We start from the raw sequence: 15,870 nt of genomic DNA, 5'->3' as shown, positions 1-15,870 counted from the left end.
GTATTGTGCTGTAATAACTATGTATATGTACCGCCCCGCGCTCGGCTGCAGCCGAGCCGTTCGGATCTGGGCTCGTTTGGTGGGTGGCTCGAGCGCCTCCGGACCCGGGGGTCACGTCGCTCTGCAAGGGGGTTGCTGGCGATCTCGATGGGAGGGTGGTTAGGTAGGTGTATGGCAGGAGCCGTGTTTGAGTTCGTGACGCCACCCACAGGACGTGGTGAAGGCGTAGACACCACCGCTGCAGTTACGGGGGCACCCGGGGGAGATGGTCGTGCAGCAAGATGTTAACCCCTTCGTGGGCAGGGGTGGTGGCCCGGGGACCCGTTTGGGGAGCGTAGTGGCTGGGCGGTGCAGGGCGGCGCGCGGCCGGATGGCACTGTTGTACTCACGATTACTGACACACACAAGTCTCTGGTAAACAAAGTTGATGGTGGTCGGTACCTGCAGCCGGCTGCATCTGGTCCTCCACCCGGGTTGGTGGTCTTGGCCTTTCTCCTGCACCGTGTTGTGTTTGTGTAGACTGCCTGTGCTTCAGCAACGGGAGTCCGCTCCCCGGCTATGTATGTGTCAGTGGAGTCCGTTTGCCCGCTGACGCTGGTCCGTGGGATCTCTCTGCCTGTGCGGTGGCTTTCTATCCCCTTCGGTGGGCTGTTGTGTTCAATCAGGACTTGGTATGGGAATGGACCTAAAGTCCAGACCTCAATCAGTAACTTCGACGTGGTCCAGTGGCTTCTGGGCCTCGTTCCGGGTCTGAGTACCCCCCTGGTGCTCCGGTTTCAAGTCAGTTCCCCGGTTCGGTACCGGTGGGCCACTACCCTGTCCCGATCCCTTACGGTTCCACCTGGCCGTCTTCCCGGCTCCTACAGGCTAAGGCCACCGCCTGCCTCCTAGCCAAGGTGTGCGGGCTACGACCCTCACACCTGTCAGTTTCTGCTGCAGACCTGTCACCACAGGCCTGCTGCACTCTACTCCTCTCCTCTCAACTCCGACTCAACTGACAACTCAACTGACAACTCCTGTTTCTCCTGCCTCAGGCCCTCTGGACTCCTCGGTGGACATGGCCAACCGCCTTGCTCCGCCCCCTGGTGTGGCCATTAAGCACTGAGGGAGGTGACTAGGTTTTAATGTGGTTGGCTGATGTTACCTTTTTAGGGGACAGGTGTTGTGCGGGGCCTATCTGTGACTACCTGGCTAGTCCAGGGCGTCACATATACAGTAATGTAAAGTGTAATCTGTTAAGTGTTATAAATGTGTTAGCAATGTGTGGTAAGCGTATTAGGCAGATAAGCTTTAGGGTAGACTTTATTAGGAATAAATATAGCAGTATCAGATATTTCCTGGTTTAAGAGGGAGCTGAGAGCAAAGGTGGGAGGAGTGACAGATGGTCAAAGAGTTGGTTGTGCAGACAGGCCTGTAAGGCAGAGATTCTGCAAAGGAATTCCAGGAGTGAGGACGGGACCTTGCAACTTGGGTCCATTGGGGAACCCAGAGGTATCCTCCAAGGGTTCAGAGCCTATGGCTCACCTCGGGTTGGCTTAGAAGAGTCCAGAGATTAGATGGATATGCCCAAGAGAGTTCCTTGAGACGGGCCTAGTGAAGTTGAGGGACTAGAAGCCATCCAAGGCAGTAGGTGGGCCATGGGTAGCCACATAGAGAAGAACAGGGTGGGAAGCGGAGGCATAGACCCAGCAACTGGAAGACTAGGTCCCAGGCAGCAGGATAGGTTAGATGAAGTACTTTGGGAAACAGCAGCAGCAGAACCGAGTAAGTGTGGCCATGGCTGTTGTGAAGTGTGAAGGTGAAAAAAATCAATAAACCGTTTACTGTTTACAGTTGTTTTGCCCAGAGCTCTCCAGTGTCCTGTGTCTAACTAAAACATCTAAGATGGTGACCAGCTGCGGGGTGATGGACGCTGAAGAGTACAGTAAGGTTCGCACATCCCGACTGAAGCGGTCTACAAACACTACCACTCTCTGGCGAAGGAGTGTGGAGCCCTCACAGCCCGGCATCCGCACCTTGATTCAGGACCACACTCAGTGTTCCAGCTACTCAGCGCCTGAGGAGGAAAGCCTCAGGGGAATGCAGACTTCTCCTCTGCTGCCCACAAGTCAAATCTGCTCAGTGCTGGTGGAAAGGGAGGCATCAGTTTAAAATTATTTCCTGGCAATCACAGAGGTGCCTCAAAGTGCAGGAGACAGGACCCCTCAGCTCAGAATGCATTATTAAGGTGAGTCCTTAACAATTTGGAGGATCACTGGTCCTCTCCTCCCCTGTTGCACATATACCAATTGCCCCTAATCAGTCTTAAGTCAATATGGATCTTTGACAATCTGGGGATTTGTTTTGTTTTGTCCCTCATCTTCCCCTCATAAACATCCTGAAGGGGGTTTACAGCTTGATTCATCCCAGGTGGAAGCAGTTTGGAAGGACCTCAGAGCCCGTTTATAGGCCACCCCTACTAAAGAGGACATGGAGAGATACATCTCCAGGCTAAAGTCTTCATACAAGGCTGAGGCGGCAGCCGTTAGAGGTGAGGTGCAGCAGTTATCAGAAACGGTTTCTGCCACCAAAACACACACAGCGCCTATTGCTCAACAGGTGTGCAGTCATAAACAGGCAATTTCATCACACTCTTATTAATTGGAGTACCTGACTGACCTGGTAGATGACATTGAGAACAGAGGACGATGTAATAACATTAGAGTCAGGGGGATCCTAGAAATGGTGGAGCAACATAAATTAGAAGAGACTTTATGTCATATTTTCAAATCCATTTTAAAGGTGCCCAATGATATGGGACTAGAGATGGATTGAGCACATAGGCCCTTGGGGCGGAGATCCACTGACGTGACTAAACCTTAGCCAAAGCAATGAGAATGGACTTTAGCCATTTCCAAGAATATCCCATTCAGCTTATATCTGATCTGTCATGCCATACACTACAAAAAAGAGAGCCCTGAGACCACTGTTGGAAGCCTTAAGACAAAAGGAACTGTAACCACAGACTCAGACTGCCTGTAACAGACAGACTAGAGGGAAGCCACTCACAAAGCAGGACCCCGAGAACCCTGAAACTCTTCAACCCCTGTACAGGGATCTGAAATTACTACAGGGCCCGGAGATCACTACCTGTGGTAGGCTGCACTCCGATGAGAGTAGTAGTCAGGCAGGGTCAAATCAGGAAATGCAGAACATGGACAAAATCAGGCAGACAAGGAAGTAATCAGGTAACCAGTCAGAGGTCAATTCCGGATAGGGTAGTGAGGTACAAAAACAGCAGCCAGGAGGGTAGTCAGATAACAGACAGAGGTCAAAACACAGGGATCAGTATACAGAACAGAGCAGGAATCAGAACCATCTCTGGTAGCAAGCAGCAGACAGGAAAGAGAATTAGAAGGGTGTGGTGTCTTCCCATTGGCTGTAGCTGAACGGTGGTAACGTGAGCTGGAAGACACATGCCACCTACAGTCAGCCAGTGGTATTGCAGATCCCAGGGAAGCCCAGCCTAGTGGATGAGCGGAGTCTGCGCCCACCAGAGCCACTGGCACTGACTTCTCACCTATCACCAGCACCATCCACAGCGGGAACACAGTGCCGCTTGGTGATCGAAGCAAAAGTCGCAGGAGCGGACTCTGGTGGCGACATGGCAGGAACATTCTATATTCTTGGGGATAAAAAACCCAAAAAACAATTGTGGAATTGCACTTTTTTTTGCAATTTCACCGCACTTAGAATTTGTTCCCATTTTCCAGTAAATTATGGGGAAGAATGCATGGTGTCATTCAAAAGTACAATTTGTCCCCCAAAAACCAACCCTCCTATGGCTATATTGACGAGAAAAAAAAAAGTTATGGCTCTTGGAGGAAAGGGAGGTAAAAAAACGAAAATAGAAAATCGTGGGTGGTGAAGGAGTTAAAGTAAATTATTCCAAAACAGAAGCCACTTTCACAGAAAGATGTCAAACACGTAATGGGTAACTTTCCCTTTAAATGGCAATCAGAAACATTAAAATATTTGACGTGCTCATCCCTTCTGATTCCTCTAAACTTGTTTAACTAAATAATCAGTCACTCTTAAATCGAACCTTAAAGATCTCACGACGTACAGTAAGTTGAAGATGTCTACGTGTGGAGAGATGAACATTATAAAAATGGTTGTCTTGCCTTTTTTCCTGTATATTTTTCAAACTGTCCCCATCTTTCTACACACATTTTTTTCTGCAAGTTACGGTCTGCCTTGGTCAGGTTTTCTTCTGGGGAAGGATTAAACCTGTGATTGGTATGCATGTGAAGTAACACACAGATGCTGGGCTCTACGTACTCCACACTCCTTCGCCATGGAGCCCCTGTGTGCGTGTATGACTTTGGGCAGGAGGTGAAACACTTACTGGTCTCCTCAAGCCAGTGTCCATCACGCCTCTGCCAGTCCCCATTGTAGACAAAGTAGTAAAACACACGACACCAGAGTTCTCTTCGTAATCCAAAATTGTACAGTTTATTCTTCACACCGGTATGACAGACCTGGCCTCACTTCTCATGGTTTTGCGGTTTCTTTTATTGTGGGGTACTCTCTCTCGACCTATCCCCGGTATCTCCGATTTCGTCCTCAAGCTGCCAGGCATGTGTATCTTCCACCTATTCCTTACAATGTCATCTGCTTCTGGGTCCTGACGGCTGTCTAGTCATTCGAATTGCCTGAGCCCGCCAGGGTGAGCCATGGGCTCCGGACCTCTCAACTTTACCTCAGGATTCCCTGACTGGCCCTGACAAGGTAGCCACCTTTTCTCTAACTTGAACCCTATCCAGAACTGCACTCCAAGAAGGCCACACCACTAGTTACCTGTCACTCTTCTCCCATTTGGCTCAACCATATCTTATCTACCATCTAACCTACCACTGCTCCTACCTGACCACTAGATGGCACCGGCCGCTATACGGTCCCGCATCTGCTACATGGGGCTCTACAGTTCACTAGCAGCAATATATGATATCATATACATTTTAAAACTCAACAACAGCTACAATATGTTCAGTATAAAACACATCTTTTACAAACAGAAAAATGGCATAAACAGTATGGGGACTCGACCACCTCCTACACAGACACTAAGTCACCCTAAATCTTTGGGAGGGGCAGGTCTTCCATGGTGTGGCTGTGTCGGTGTGGCCGGCGACCCGCCTCCTTCCTAAGGGGGCGGGTCGTGCAGCGTCACAGCGACATCACACGGCAGGCGGCCAATAGCAGCGGAGGGGCGGAGATGAGCGGGACGTAAACATCCCGCCCACCTCCTTCCTTTCTCATTGCAGCCAGGACGCAGGTAGGAGATGTTCCTCGCTCCTGCGGCTTCATACACAGCGATGTGTGCTGCCGCAGGAACGAGGAACTACATTGTACCTGTCGCTGCACCGGCGGCATTATGGAAATACCGATGATACGATAACGACGCTTTTGCGATCGTTAATCATATCAAAAAGGATTTGCACACTACGATATCGACTGCGACGCCGGATGTGCGTCACTTTCGATTTGACCCCACCGACATCGCAGGTGCGATGTCGTAGTGTGCAAAGCCCGCCTTAGTCAGATTGATAGATTACCATTTTCATCTGGTTGCTAAACAATGGGTTGGTCTGGAACAGGAGGGATTGTTTATTCCACTGAAACCTCTTCCATGGCTATCTTTGGTAAATGGACCTTAGTTTGATGGATCATTTCTATCCAAAGAGACTCTTAAAAACTGGTATTCACTCAGGGACAGAATATTTTGTGATAGGAAAATTAGCCCACTCATATCACTCATTTATAACCCGTCAATTCATTCTTGATACTTGTGTAGGTCTTTCCTTTGATGGAGGGCAGTGGACGATATCCATTTGTCTCAGGTGCTTGAAGATGGTAAGTTACTCTCATTTGTTTCTTTGCAGGCGCAGTCCCAGAAGATTGCAGTGGTTTGAATATTCACCCTTAGGCGGGCTTTGCATGTTGCAACATCGGTAACAATGTGTTACCGATGCTGCAGCGATAGTCCCGCCCCCGTCGCACGTTCGATATCTAGTGAAAGCTGCCGTAGCGATTATTATCGCTATGGCAGTTTCACACGCACATACCTGCCGTGCGACGTCCCTCTGGCCGGCGACCCGCCTCCTTCCTTAGGGGGCGGGTCGTGCGGCGTCACAGTGACGTCACACGGCAGGCGGCCAATTGAAGCGGAGGGGCGGAGATGAGCAGGATGTAAACATCCCGCCCACCTCCGTCCTTCTCATTGCAGCCGGCGGCAGGTAAGTTGAAGTTCCTCGCTCCTGCGGCTTCACACACAGCGATGTGTGCTGCCGCAGGAGCGAGGAACAACATCGCACCTGTCGCTGCACCGGCATTATGGAAATGTCGGAGGCTGCAGCGATGATACGATAACGACGCTTTTGCGCTCGTTCATCGCATCAAAAAGGTTTTACACGTTGCGATATCGACTGCGACGCCGGATGTGCGTCACTTTCGATTTGACCCCACCGACATCGCACGTGCAATATCGCAACGTGCAAAGCCGCCCTTACAGTCATTTTTATCTTCTCAGAAAATTGATGATCTATCCCTGTCTGTGCCCACCTTTTTTAGATCATTTTTTTTACAAATTTCTCCTCCTGGGCATGTGATATTATATGTGATATACAATGGGTTGATCAGAGAAGTTAACTTGGGTAAAATGAGTTTTCAACAGGGTTGGGTTGAATGTGCCATTGCTATTGTTAGCTCCTGAAGAAGGATCATGCTATGTCCGAAACACGTAGAACTATGAACAATAAACTATGAACAATAAAATCTGCAGATCACACTGATAACTCTCTTGAGTTTGTCCAGCAGCGCGGCATTACAACCCCTTTTATCTACTCCATTTGATTAAGAGTGAGGGCAGTCAGAGGGTGGAACAGACTACCGTGGGAGGTAGTGAGGGCAGTCAGAGAATGGAACAGGCGGCCACGGAAGGTAGTGAGGGCAGTCAGAGGGTGGAACAAGCTAAAGCGGGAGGTAGTGAGGGCAGTCAGAGAGTGGAACAGGCTACCGCGGAAGGTAGTGAGGACAGTCAGAGAGTGGAACAGGCTACCATGGGAGGTAGTGAGGGCAGTCAGAGAGTGGAACAGGCTATAATGGGAGGTAGTGAGGGCAGTCAGAGAGTGGAACAGGCTACCACGGGAGGTAGGGAGGGCAGTCAGAGAGTGGAACAGGCTACCACGGGAGGTAGTGAGGGTAGTCAGAGAGTGGAACAAGCTACCACGGGAGGTCTGCATCAATGGATATCTTCAAGTGGAGACTGGATAAACATATAGCTGGGATGATCTAGAAAACCTCCACTCTCAGGGGGTTGAACCCGATGGTCCTTGAGGTCACTTCCAACCCTACCATTACATGATTCTATGAAGCAACTGCAAAAGGCTATATTGTCCACATGAGCCTATATTCCTGCAGAACAATTTCAGTGCCTAGTGGAATCTATGCCATGACAAATTGCTGCACTTCTGAAACCCAAAGGGGGCCCAGCTTGCTACTACTGTAAATGTGACGCCCTGGCAAAACCAGGTTGCCAGAGAGACTACACAAATCTTCCAGGTGCAGGACTCCATCTTCCTTGGCATACCAACACAAACCCACACCCAGGTACACAAGATCAGCCAGCAAAGCCTAGTCACCCCCCATGACAATAGGGACACACCAGTGGGTGGGGCCAAGTGGATGGTGACGCCCACCTAGGGTCCTGCGGTGTCAGGGGAGGCAAAACGACAGTTCAGAGTTGGAGTTCAGTGCTGACAGTGGAAGTGAGATGAGTGAAGTGACAGGGTAGTCAGGGGTTGGAGCCTCTGGACTACCGCACTGCAAACTAAGTGGCAGTCGCCAGAAAGGGCCACAGGCGACGGAGATCCAGTCGCGGGAAACCTTAGGTGGACCGGGGCAGGGTTGTAGCCCGCCGGTGCCGACAGCGGGAATCCGGTCCGGAGGCCGTGCACAGTCGGGGTGCCTGGACCCTAGGGCGAGGACAGGTTCAAGACCCTTGTCAATTAGCCAGCCGGGGACAAGATTCCACATCTTGTCCCACCAGTAAGCCCAGAGAGCGAGACGTCAGCCCAACGAGGGGGATAGGGCTCCGCAATTGCCTGCTAAGATCCCACGGGTCAGTTCTTGTGGGCCACAGCTCTCAACACAAAGAATCACCGTGAGTGGACTTCCCCATTCCAAGCAGAGTAGTAAAACTACAGACACAAACATTAAGTGTAGGAGGAAGGGACGCCTGTTTGCTGTATCAGGGTGTGGGGCCCGAATACACCCGCCGGAGGATAGCGGTCACTGGCAATTTGGTTTACTATTCGGACTCTGTGTGAATTCCTTTGGAACTGTGAGTACACCAATACCACCAGGTCCAACCGTGCAGAACCCGCTCCGCAGCAACCTTTCCCCTCCACACACCTGGGCCCGGGACAACACCTCCCCTACCCGTGGAGGGGATACCATCTTGCTGCCCCGCTCCATCAGCCCCGGGCGTCCCACACCAAGGCAGCGGTGGTGCCACCAACCATCACCGCAGCCCACGGGTGGCGTCACTGACAAACTTTTCCCCTGTAAATACCCCTTTTCTTCAGCGCTCTATTGGGAGACCCAGACGATTGGGGTATAGCTACTGCCTCCGGAGGCCACACAAAGCACTACACTAAAAAGTGCAAGGCCCCTCCCCTTCTGGCTATACCCCCCCGTGGTATCACGGGTTCTCCAGTTTTCAAGCTTTGTGCGAAGGAGGTCAGACATCCATGCATAGCTCCACAGATTTTAGTCAGCAGTAGCTGCTGACTATTTCGGATGGAAGAAAAGAGGGCCCATATAGGGCCCCCAGCATGCTCCCTTCTCACCCGTTGATGGTGTTGTAAGGTTGAGGTACCTATTGCTGGTACGGAGGCTGGAGCCCACATGCTGCTTTCCTTCCACATCCCCCTGGGGGGCTCTGAGGAAGTGGGATCCTGCCGGCCTCAAAGCTCTGACGCCGGGCTCCATCCACAGACCCATTTGAACCTGCTGGATACGGAGCTGGAGTACCGTTCAGGGACATGGCCCTGCACCATTACAGGTACTCTGTGTCCCCGTACACACAGGCACAGCACACTCCAGACTTTCTGGGTGTGCTAGTGCGCCGGGGACAGTAAAGGGTTACAGTCACTGCAGCTTTGCTGAGTGACTTTGTGTATTGGGAACTACCGCGCCGGACGCTCCGGGAGCGGCGGCGCGGCTGGGACTTGTAGTTCGCCGGGGACTGGGCGCCGACCGCGCTTTTACGGCGGCGGCGCTTATAAATCCAGTCCCCGGCTTCTGCGGCCTAGTGCCGCTTCGTTCCCGCCCCCTCCCTGTCACTCAGGGAAGGGGACAGGCGCTGAGCAATCAGCAGCGCCGAGGGCTGGAGCCTTATTTACATGCTCCAGCCCTCTCACTGCACACTGTCGGACGCCGGATTCCCGCTCTGACTTGGGGCACGCCCACGGCCCGCCCCTCCTCACACGAGCTGGGGAAGACGCCGGCAGCCATTACTGCAGTCCGAGCTCGGACTTTCGGCAACCAGGCAGGACTATGGCGACCATACACCCGCTTATAGGCGGGCGGTAAGCGGCACACATAGTGCTGACCCCAATATATACTGCAGTGTGTACATGTGTATTTTAACTGCATAGGTCGCTATATGCCCGCTTGGAGAGCGACACATCAGCAGCAGGAAAGCAGGTGTGCTAAGGCACAGGCTTTCTAGGCTGCTTGTATTGCACGTACTGAAGTGTTCATTTGTGTTTATGCTTGTATGCTATACACTGCACTGTACAGTCGCTAGTCTTAGCTATATTCTCCTGGAATGGCTAGACTACAGCAGCAGAAAACCAAGGGTGCTGGGGCACAGGTTTTTTTCTATGCTGCTTGTATTGCATGGGCTGCAGTGTGCATTTGTACTTGTGCTTGTATGCTATACATCGCACTGTATGGTCACTCTTCTGGGCTATATTCCCCTAGATGACTTGTCTACAGCAGCAGAAGAGCAGGGGTGCCAGGGCACAGGCTTCTATGCTGCTTGTATTGCTTGTGCTGCAGTGTTCATTTGTACTTTATGCTTGTATGCTATACATTGCACTGTACGGTCACCAATCTTGGCTATATACTTCTAGATGGCTAGTCGGCAGCGGCAAAAAAGCAACACAGATTTTCAGTGCTGTTTTTACTACATGGGATGCTGTTCATGACACCGTCCCATTGTGTGCATGCTCCCCTGTAGCACTTCGTCTGCCGGGGTCTCTAGCACTTCGTCTGCCGGGGTCTCTACTAGTCGTGGCCAAAGAAACCACCTGTCATCCCTGTCCAAGGACAGGGACGGAGTTGCAGTTTCGACAGATATATTGTCATAAGATAGAGACTTGCAGTCCAGACAGGCCATGGGCAATCTTCCTGACCAACCTCATTTGGAACGGGGGGGTCCCAGGAGGACTCTCTGTATGATAAGGCAGCTCTCCAGGACTTTGATCCTGACATCGCTATCAATCCGGATACACCGGATGGTAACGCCATACGGAATGATCCTATAGCGTCCATCAATGGAAGGTTGGATCTTTCTCCCTCAGCTCCCCCAGTGGAGGAGTCAGCTTCACAGCAGGAGAAGTCCCTTTTCAGTATCTCAAACGGATGTTGAGTATTTTTCTGGCCACGCTGACTTCAGAGAAGCAGTCCAGAAACACCACGCTTACCAGATAAGCGTCTTCTCCAAACGTTTTTAAGATACACGTTATCCCTTTTCCCCTGACGTGGTCAAGCGCTGGACCCAGGGTCCAAAGGTGGATTCTCCAATCTCCAGGCTTGCGTCTAGAGCCATAGTTGCACTGGAGATGGGGCTTCACTTAAAGTTGCCATTCACAGACAGATGGACTCTGGTTGAAATCTGTCTAGGAGGCTATCGGCGTGTCGGTTGCTCCGGCATTCACAGCCGTATAGGCAACCTAACCTTTTCAGCTGTTCTTGCGCAGCTGGCCTTGAGCACATGTACATCTGTACCGCAGAGGCGTCCGTAACTCCGCAATGTCTGCACTGCGACTTACCCTATTAATGCTGTCCTAAAAGTACAGTCGAGGTTTCGGTCCTTCCCAAGCTCGGGCAGGTCCCAATTGTCCTCGTGCAAAAGGGCTACAAAACCTCAGACGGGCTCAGATTCCGGCCGGGCTCAATCACGCCCAAGGAAGGCAGCCGGAGGAACCGCTACCAAGGCGGTCTCCTCATGACTCTCAGCTCTCTCTCTCTCTCCGCATCCGCTGTTGATGGCAGACTCCCCCGCCTTTGGCGACATTTAGCTGCCACAGGTCACAGACCGGTGGGTGACGGACATTGTGCTCACGTGCACAGGACAGTGTTCTGTTCTCGTCCTCCGACTCCATTCTTCAGAACGGCCCCACCTCCCCACCGAGCAGATGCCCTGCTGCAGGCGGTGGACGCTCTAAGAGCAGAAGGAGTGGTGATCCCTGTCCCCCCTCAGGAACGAGGGCGAGGGTTTGTACTCCAATCTCTTTGTGGCTCCAAAAAGGGACGGCTCCTTCCGTCCTGTTCTGGACCTAAAACTGCTCAATAAGCATGCGAACGCCAGGCGGTTCCGGATGGAATCCCTCCGATCCGTCATTACCTCAATGTCTCGAGGAGGCTTCCTTGCCTCAACAGACATCAAAGATGCCTATCTCCACGTGCCAATTGCTACGGAGCACCAACGTTTTCTACGTTTTGTGATAGGAGACGACCATCTTTAGTTCGTAGCTCTGCCATTCGGTCTGGCGACAGCCCCACGGGTGTTCACCAAGGTCATGGCAGCAGTGGTAGCAGTCTTGCACTCTCAGGGACACCCGGTGATCCCTTACTTGGACGATCTACTCGTCAAAGCACCCTCCCTCGAGGCATGACAACGCAGCCTGAATGTTACGCTGGAGACTCTCCAGACTTTCGGGTGGATCATCAATTTGGCAAGGTCAAATCGGTCACCGACTCAATCACTAACGTATCTCGGCATGGAGTTCACACTCTATCAGCGATAGTGAAGCTTCCGCTGAACAAGCAGCGTTCACTGCAAACAGAGGTGCAGTCTCTCCTTCAAGGCCAGTCGCACCCCTTAAGGCGCCTCATGCACTTCCTAGGGAAGATGGTGGCAGCCATGGAGGCAGTTCCCTTTGCGCAGTTTCATCTGCGCCAACTGCAAGGGGACATTCTCCGCCAATGGGACGGGCAGTCAACCTCCCTGGACAGGAAAGTCTCCCTTTCCCAGACGGCCAAGGACTCTCTGCAATGGTGGCTTATTCCCACCTCATTGTCACAGTGAAGATCCTTCCTACCCCCATCCTGGGCAGTGGTCACGACAGATACGAGTCTGTCAGGGTGGGGAGCAGTTTGTCTCCACCACAGGGCTCAGGGGACGTGGACTCAGCAGGAGTCCACCCTTCAGATCATAGTATCATAGTTTTTAAGGTTGAAGGGAGACTCTAAGTCCATCTAGTTCAACCTGTAGGCTAACATGTTGATCCAGAGGAAGGCAAAAAAACCCCAATGTGGCAAACAAGTTCCAATGGGGAAAAAATTTCCTTCCTGACTCCACATCCGGCAATCAGACTAGTTCCCTGGATCAATACCCTGTCATAAAATCTAATATACATAACTGGTAATATTACATTTTTCAAGAAAGGCGTCCAGGCTCTGCTTAAATGTTAGTAGTGAATCACTCATTACAACATCATGTGGCAGAGAGTTCCATAGTCTCACTGCTCGTACAGTAAAGAATCCTCGTCTGTGATTATGATTAAACCTTCTTTCCTCAAGACGTAGTGGATGCCCCCGTGTTCCAGTCGCAGGCCTTGGTGTAAAAGATCAATGTTCTGGAAATCGGGGCAGGGTATCTTACCCTACTAGCTTTCCAGCAGTGGCTAGAAAGAGAGCAGATCCGAATCCAGTCGGACAACTCCACAGCGGTGGCATACATCAACCACCAAGGAGGGACACGCAGTCGGCAAGCCTTCCAGGAAGTCCGGCGAATCCTCATGTGGGTGGAGGACACAGCATCCACCATATCCGCAGTTCACATCCCGGGCGTAGAAAACTGGGAAGCAGACTTCCTCAGTCGCCAGGGTATGGACGCAGGGGAATGGTCCCTTCACCCGGACGTGTTTCAGGAAATCTGTCGCCGCTGGGGGGTGCCGGACGTCGACCTAATGGCGTCTCGGCACAATAACAAGGTCCCGGCATTTATGGCACGATCGCGCGATCACAGAGCTCTGGCGGCAGACGCCTTAGTGCAAGATTGGTCGCAGTTCCGGCTCACATATGTGTTTCCACCTCTGGCACTCTTGCCCAGAGTACTGCGCAAAAAATCAGATCCGATTTGCAGCCGCGTCATACTCGTCGCCCCAGACTGGCCGAGGAGATCGTGGTACCCGGATCTGTGGCATCTCACGGTCGGCCGACCGTGGTCACTACCAGGCTGGCCAGACTTACTGTCCCAAGGGCCGTTTGTCCATCGGAATTCTGCGGCCCTGAACCTGACTGTGTGGCTATTGAGTCCTGGATCCTAGCGTCTTCAGGATTATCCCAAGGGGTCGTTGCCACCATGAAACAGGCTAGGAAGTCCACCTCTGCTAAGATCTACCACAGAACGTGGAAGATTTTCTTAACCTGGTGCTCGGCTCAGGGAGTGTCTCCCTGGCCATTTGCATTGCCTACTTTTCTTTCCTTCCTGCAATCGGGGTTAGAAAAGGGCTTGTCGCTCGGCTTCCTTAAGGGGGAAGTCTCGGCACTATCCGTGTTTTTTCAGAAGCGTCTAGCACGTCTTTCTAAGGTGCGCACGTTCCTACAGGGGGTCTGTCATATCGTACCCCCGTACAAGCGGCCGTTAGATCCATGGGATCTCAACAGGGTATTAGTTGCTCTCCAGAAGCCGCCTTTCGAGCCTCTGAAGGAAGTTTCCTTTCTCGCCTGTCACAGAAGGTGGCGTTTCTCGTTGCGATCACATCGCTTCGGCGAGTGTCTGAGCTGGCAGCTCTGTCATCCAAGGCTCCCTTCCTGGTGTTCCACCAGGACAAGGTAGTGCTGCGCCCCATTCCGGAGTTTCTCCCTAAGGTCGTATCCTCATTTCATCTTAATCAGGATATATCCTTGCCTTCCTTTTGTCCTCATCCGGTTCACCGGTATGAAAAGGACTTACGTTTGTTAGATCTGGTGAGAGCACTCAGACTCTACATTTCCCGCACGGCGCCCATGCGCCGTTCCGATGCACTTTTTGTCCTTGTCGCTGGTCCGCGCAAGGGGTTGCAGGCTTCTAAAGTCACCCTGGCTCGATGGATCAAAGAACCAATTCTAGAGGCCTACCGTTCTGCGGGGCTTCCGGTTCCTTCAGGGCTAAAAGCCCACTCAACCAGAGCCGTGGGTGCGTCCTGGGCATTACGACACCAGGCTTCGGCTCAACAAGTGTACCAGGCAGCTACCTGGTCCAGTCTGCACACTTTCACCAAGCATTATCAGGTGCATACCTATGCTTCGGCGGATGCCAGCTTAGGTAGAAGAGTCCTGCAGGCGGCAGTGACACCCCCGTAGGGGAGGGCTGTTTTGCAGCCCTAACATGAGGTATTTCTTTACCCACCCAGGGACAGCTTTTGGACGTCCCAATCGTCTGGGTCTCCCAATAGAGCGCTGAAGAAGAAGGGAATTTTGTTACTTACCGTAAATTCCTTTTCTTCTAGCTCTTATTGGGAGACCCAGCACCCGCCCTGTTGTCCTTCGGGATGTTTTTGTTGTTTGCGGGTACACATGTTGTTCATGTTGAACGGTTTTTCAGTTCTCCGATGTTACTCGGAGTTAATTTGTTTAAACCAGTTATTGGCTTTCCTCCTTCTTGCTTTGGCACTAAAACTGGAGAACCCGTGATACCACGGGGGGGTATAGCCAGAAGGGGAGGGGCCTTGCACTTTTTAGTGTAGTGCTTTGTGTGGCCTCCGGAGGCAGTAGCTATACCCCAATCGTCTGGGTCTCCCAATAAGAGCTAGAAGAAAAGGAATTTACGATAAGTAACAAAATTCCCTTCTTTATTGTTGTTGTGGGCAACGGGCCACTGCGCGAGCCCCGGATCGGGTCGCCACTTGAGCCGCAGCCACGATCCCGGATCCGAGTGCCTCAAGTAGCCCCCCTGACGTGGCCTGTGCCCCCGCCTGCGACATAAATAGCTGTCTAATAAAGTGGCCATTCATGGAAATAAATTCCCAGTGCTTAGCTTAGTTGGATTCAAACCCGGACCCCAGTTACTTTATATCAACATAATTCACAGATTTATTAATCAAACTCTCCAAAATATCCCAGAAAACAGAATCTATAATCACTTTATTAGATACTAGCTGTACTACCCGGCTTCGCCCGGGTTAATAACTGCTGTTAACAAAATAGAATGTATTGACAAAAATGTATTCTGCACACAAAAACCACAAAACAAATAGATATAAATGTAATTATAATGTCTGTCTCCCCCTCTGTATATATCTCTCTCTATCTCTTTGTCTGTCTGTCTCTTTCCCTGTCTGTCTCTGACTGTCTCTGTCTCTTTCTCCATCTGTCTCAATCTCTTTCTCTCTGTCTATCTATCTTTTTCCCTGTCTGTCTATCTATATCTGTCACTTTCCCGGTCTGTCTCTTTCCCTGTCTGTCTCTTTCCCTCTGTCTCTTTCCCTGTGTCTGTCTCTTTGTCTGTCTCTTTACCTGTCTTTGTCTGTCTCTTACCCTGTCTGTCTCTTTCCCTCTCTTTCCCTGTCTGTCTGTTTCCCTGTGTCTGTCTCTGTCTCTTTGTCTGTCTCT

The 15,870-nt window shown here is 51.5% G+C and overlaps 1 protein-coding gene across 1 annotated transcript in view; it reads right to left on the bottom strand.

Annotated features, from left to right (window-relative positions):
- The window catches only part of LOC142302707 (uncharacterized), a 65,229-nt gene that overhangs the window by 32,001 nt on the left and 17,358 nt on the right, over positions 1 to 15,870 (bottom strand). The gene's annotated exons all lie outside the window — the stretch shown is intronic.

Source organism: Anomaloglossus baeobatrachus, chromosome 4, assembly GCF_048569485.1.
Source record: "Anomaloglossus baeobatrachus isolate aAnoBae1 chromosome 4, aAnoBae1.hap1, whole genome shotgun sequence".
In the NCBI taxonomy this organism is placed as follows: Eukaryota; Metazoa; Chordata; class Amphibia; order Anura; family Aromobatidae; genus Anomaloglossus; species Anomaloglossus baeobatrachus.
The sequence above is the reverse complement of the archived record's forward strand: the minus strand, read 5'-3'. Positions and strand labels throughout refer to the sequence as shown.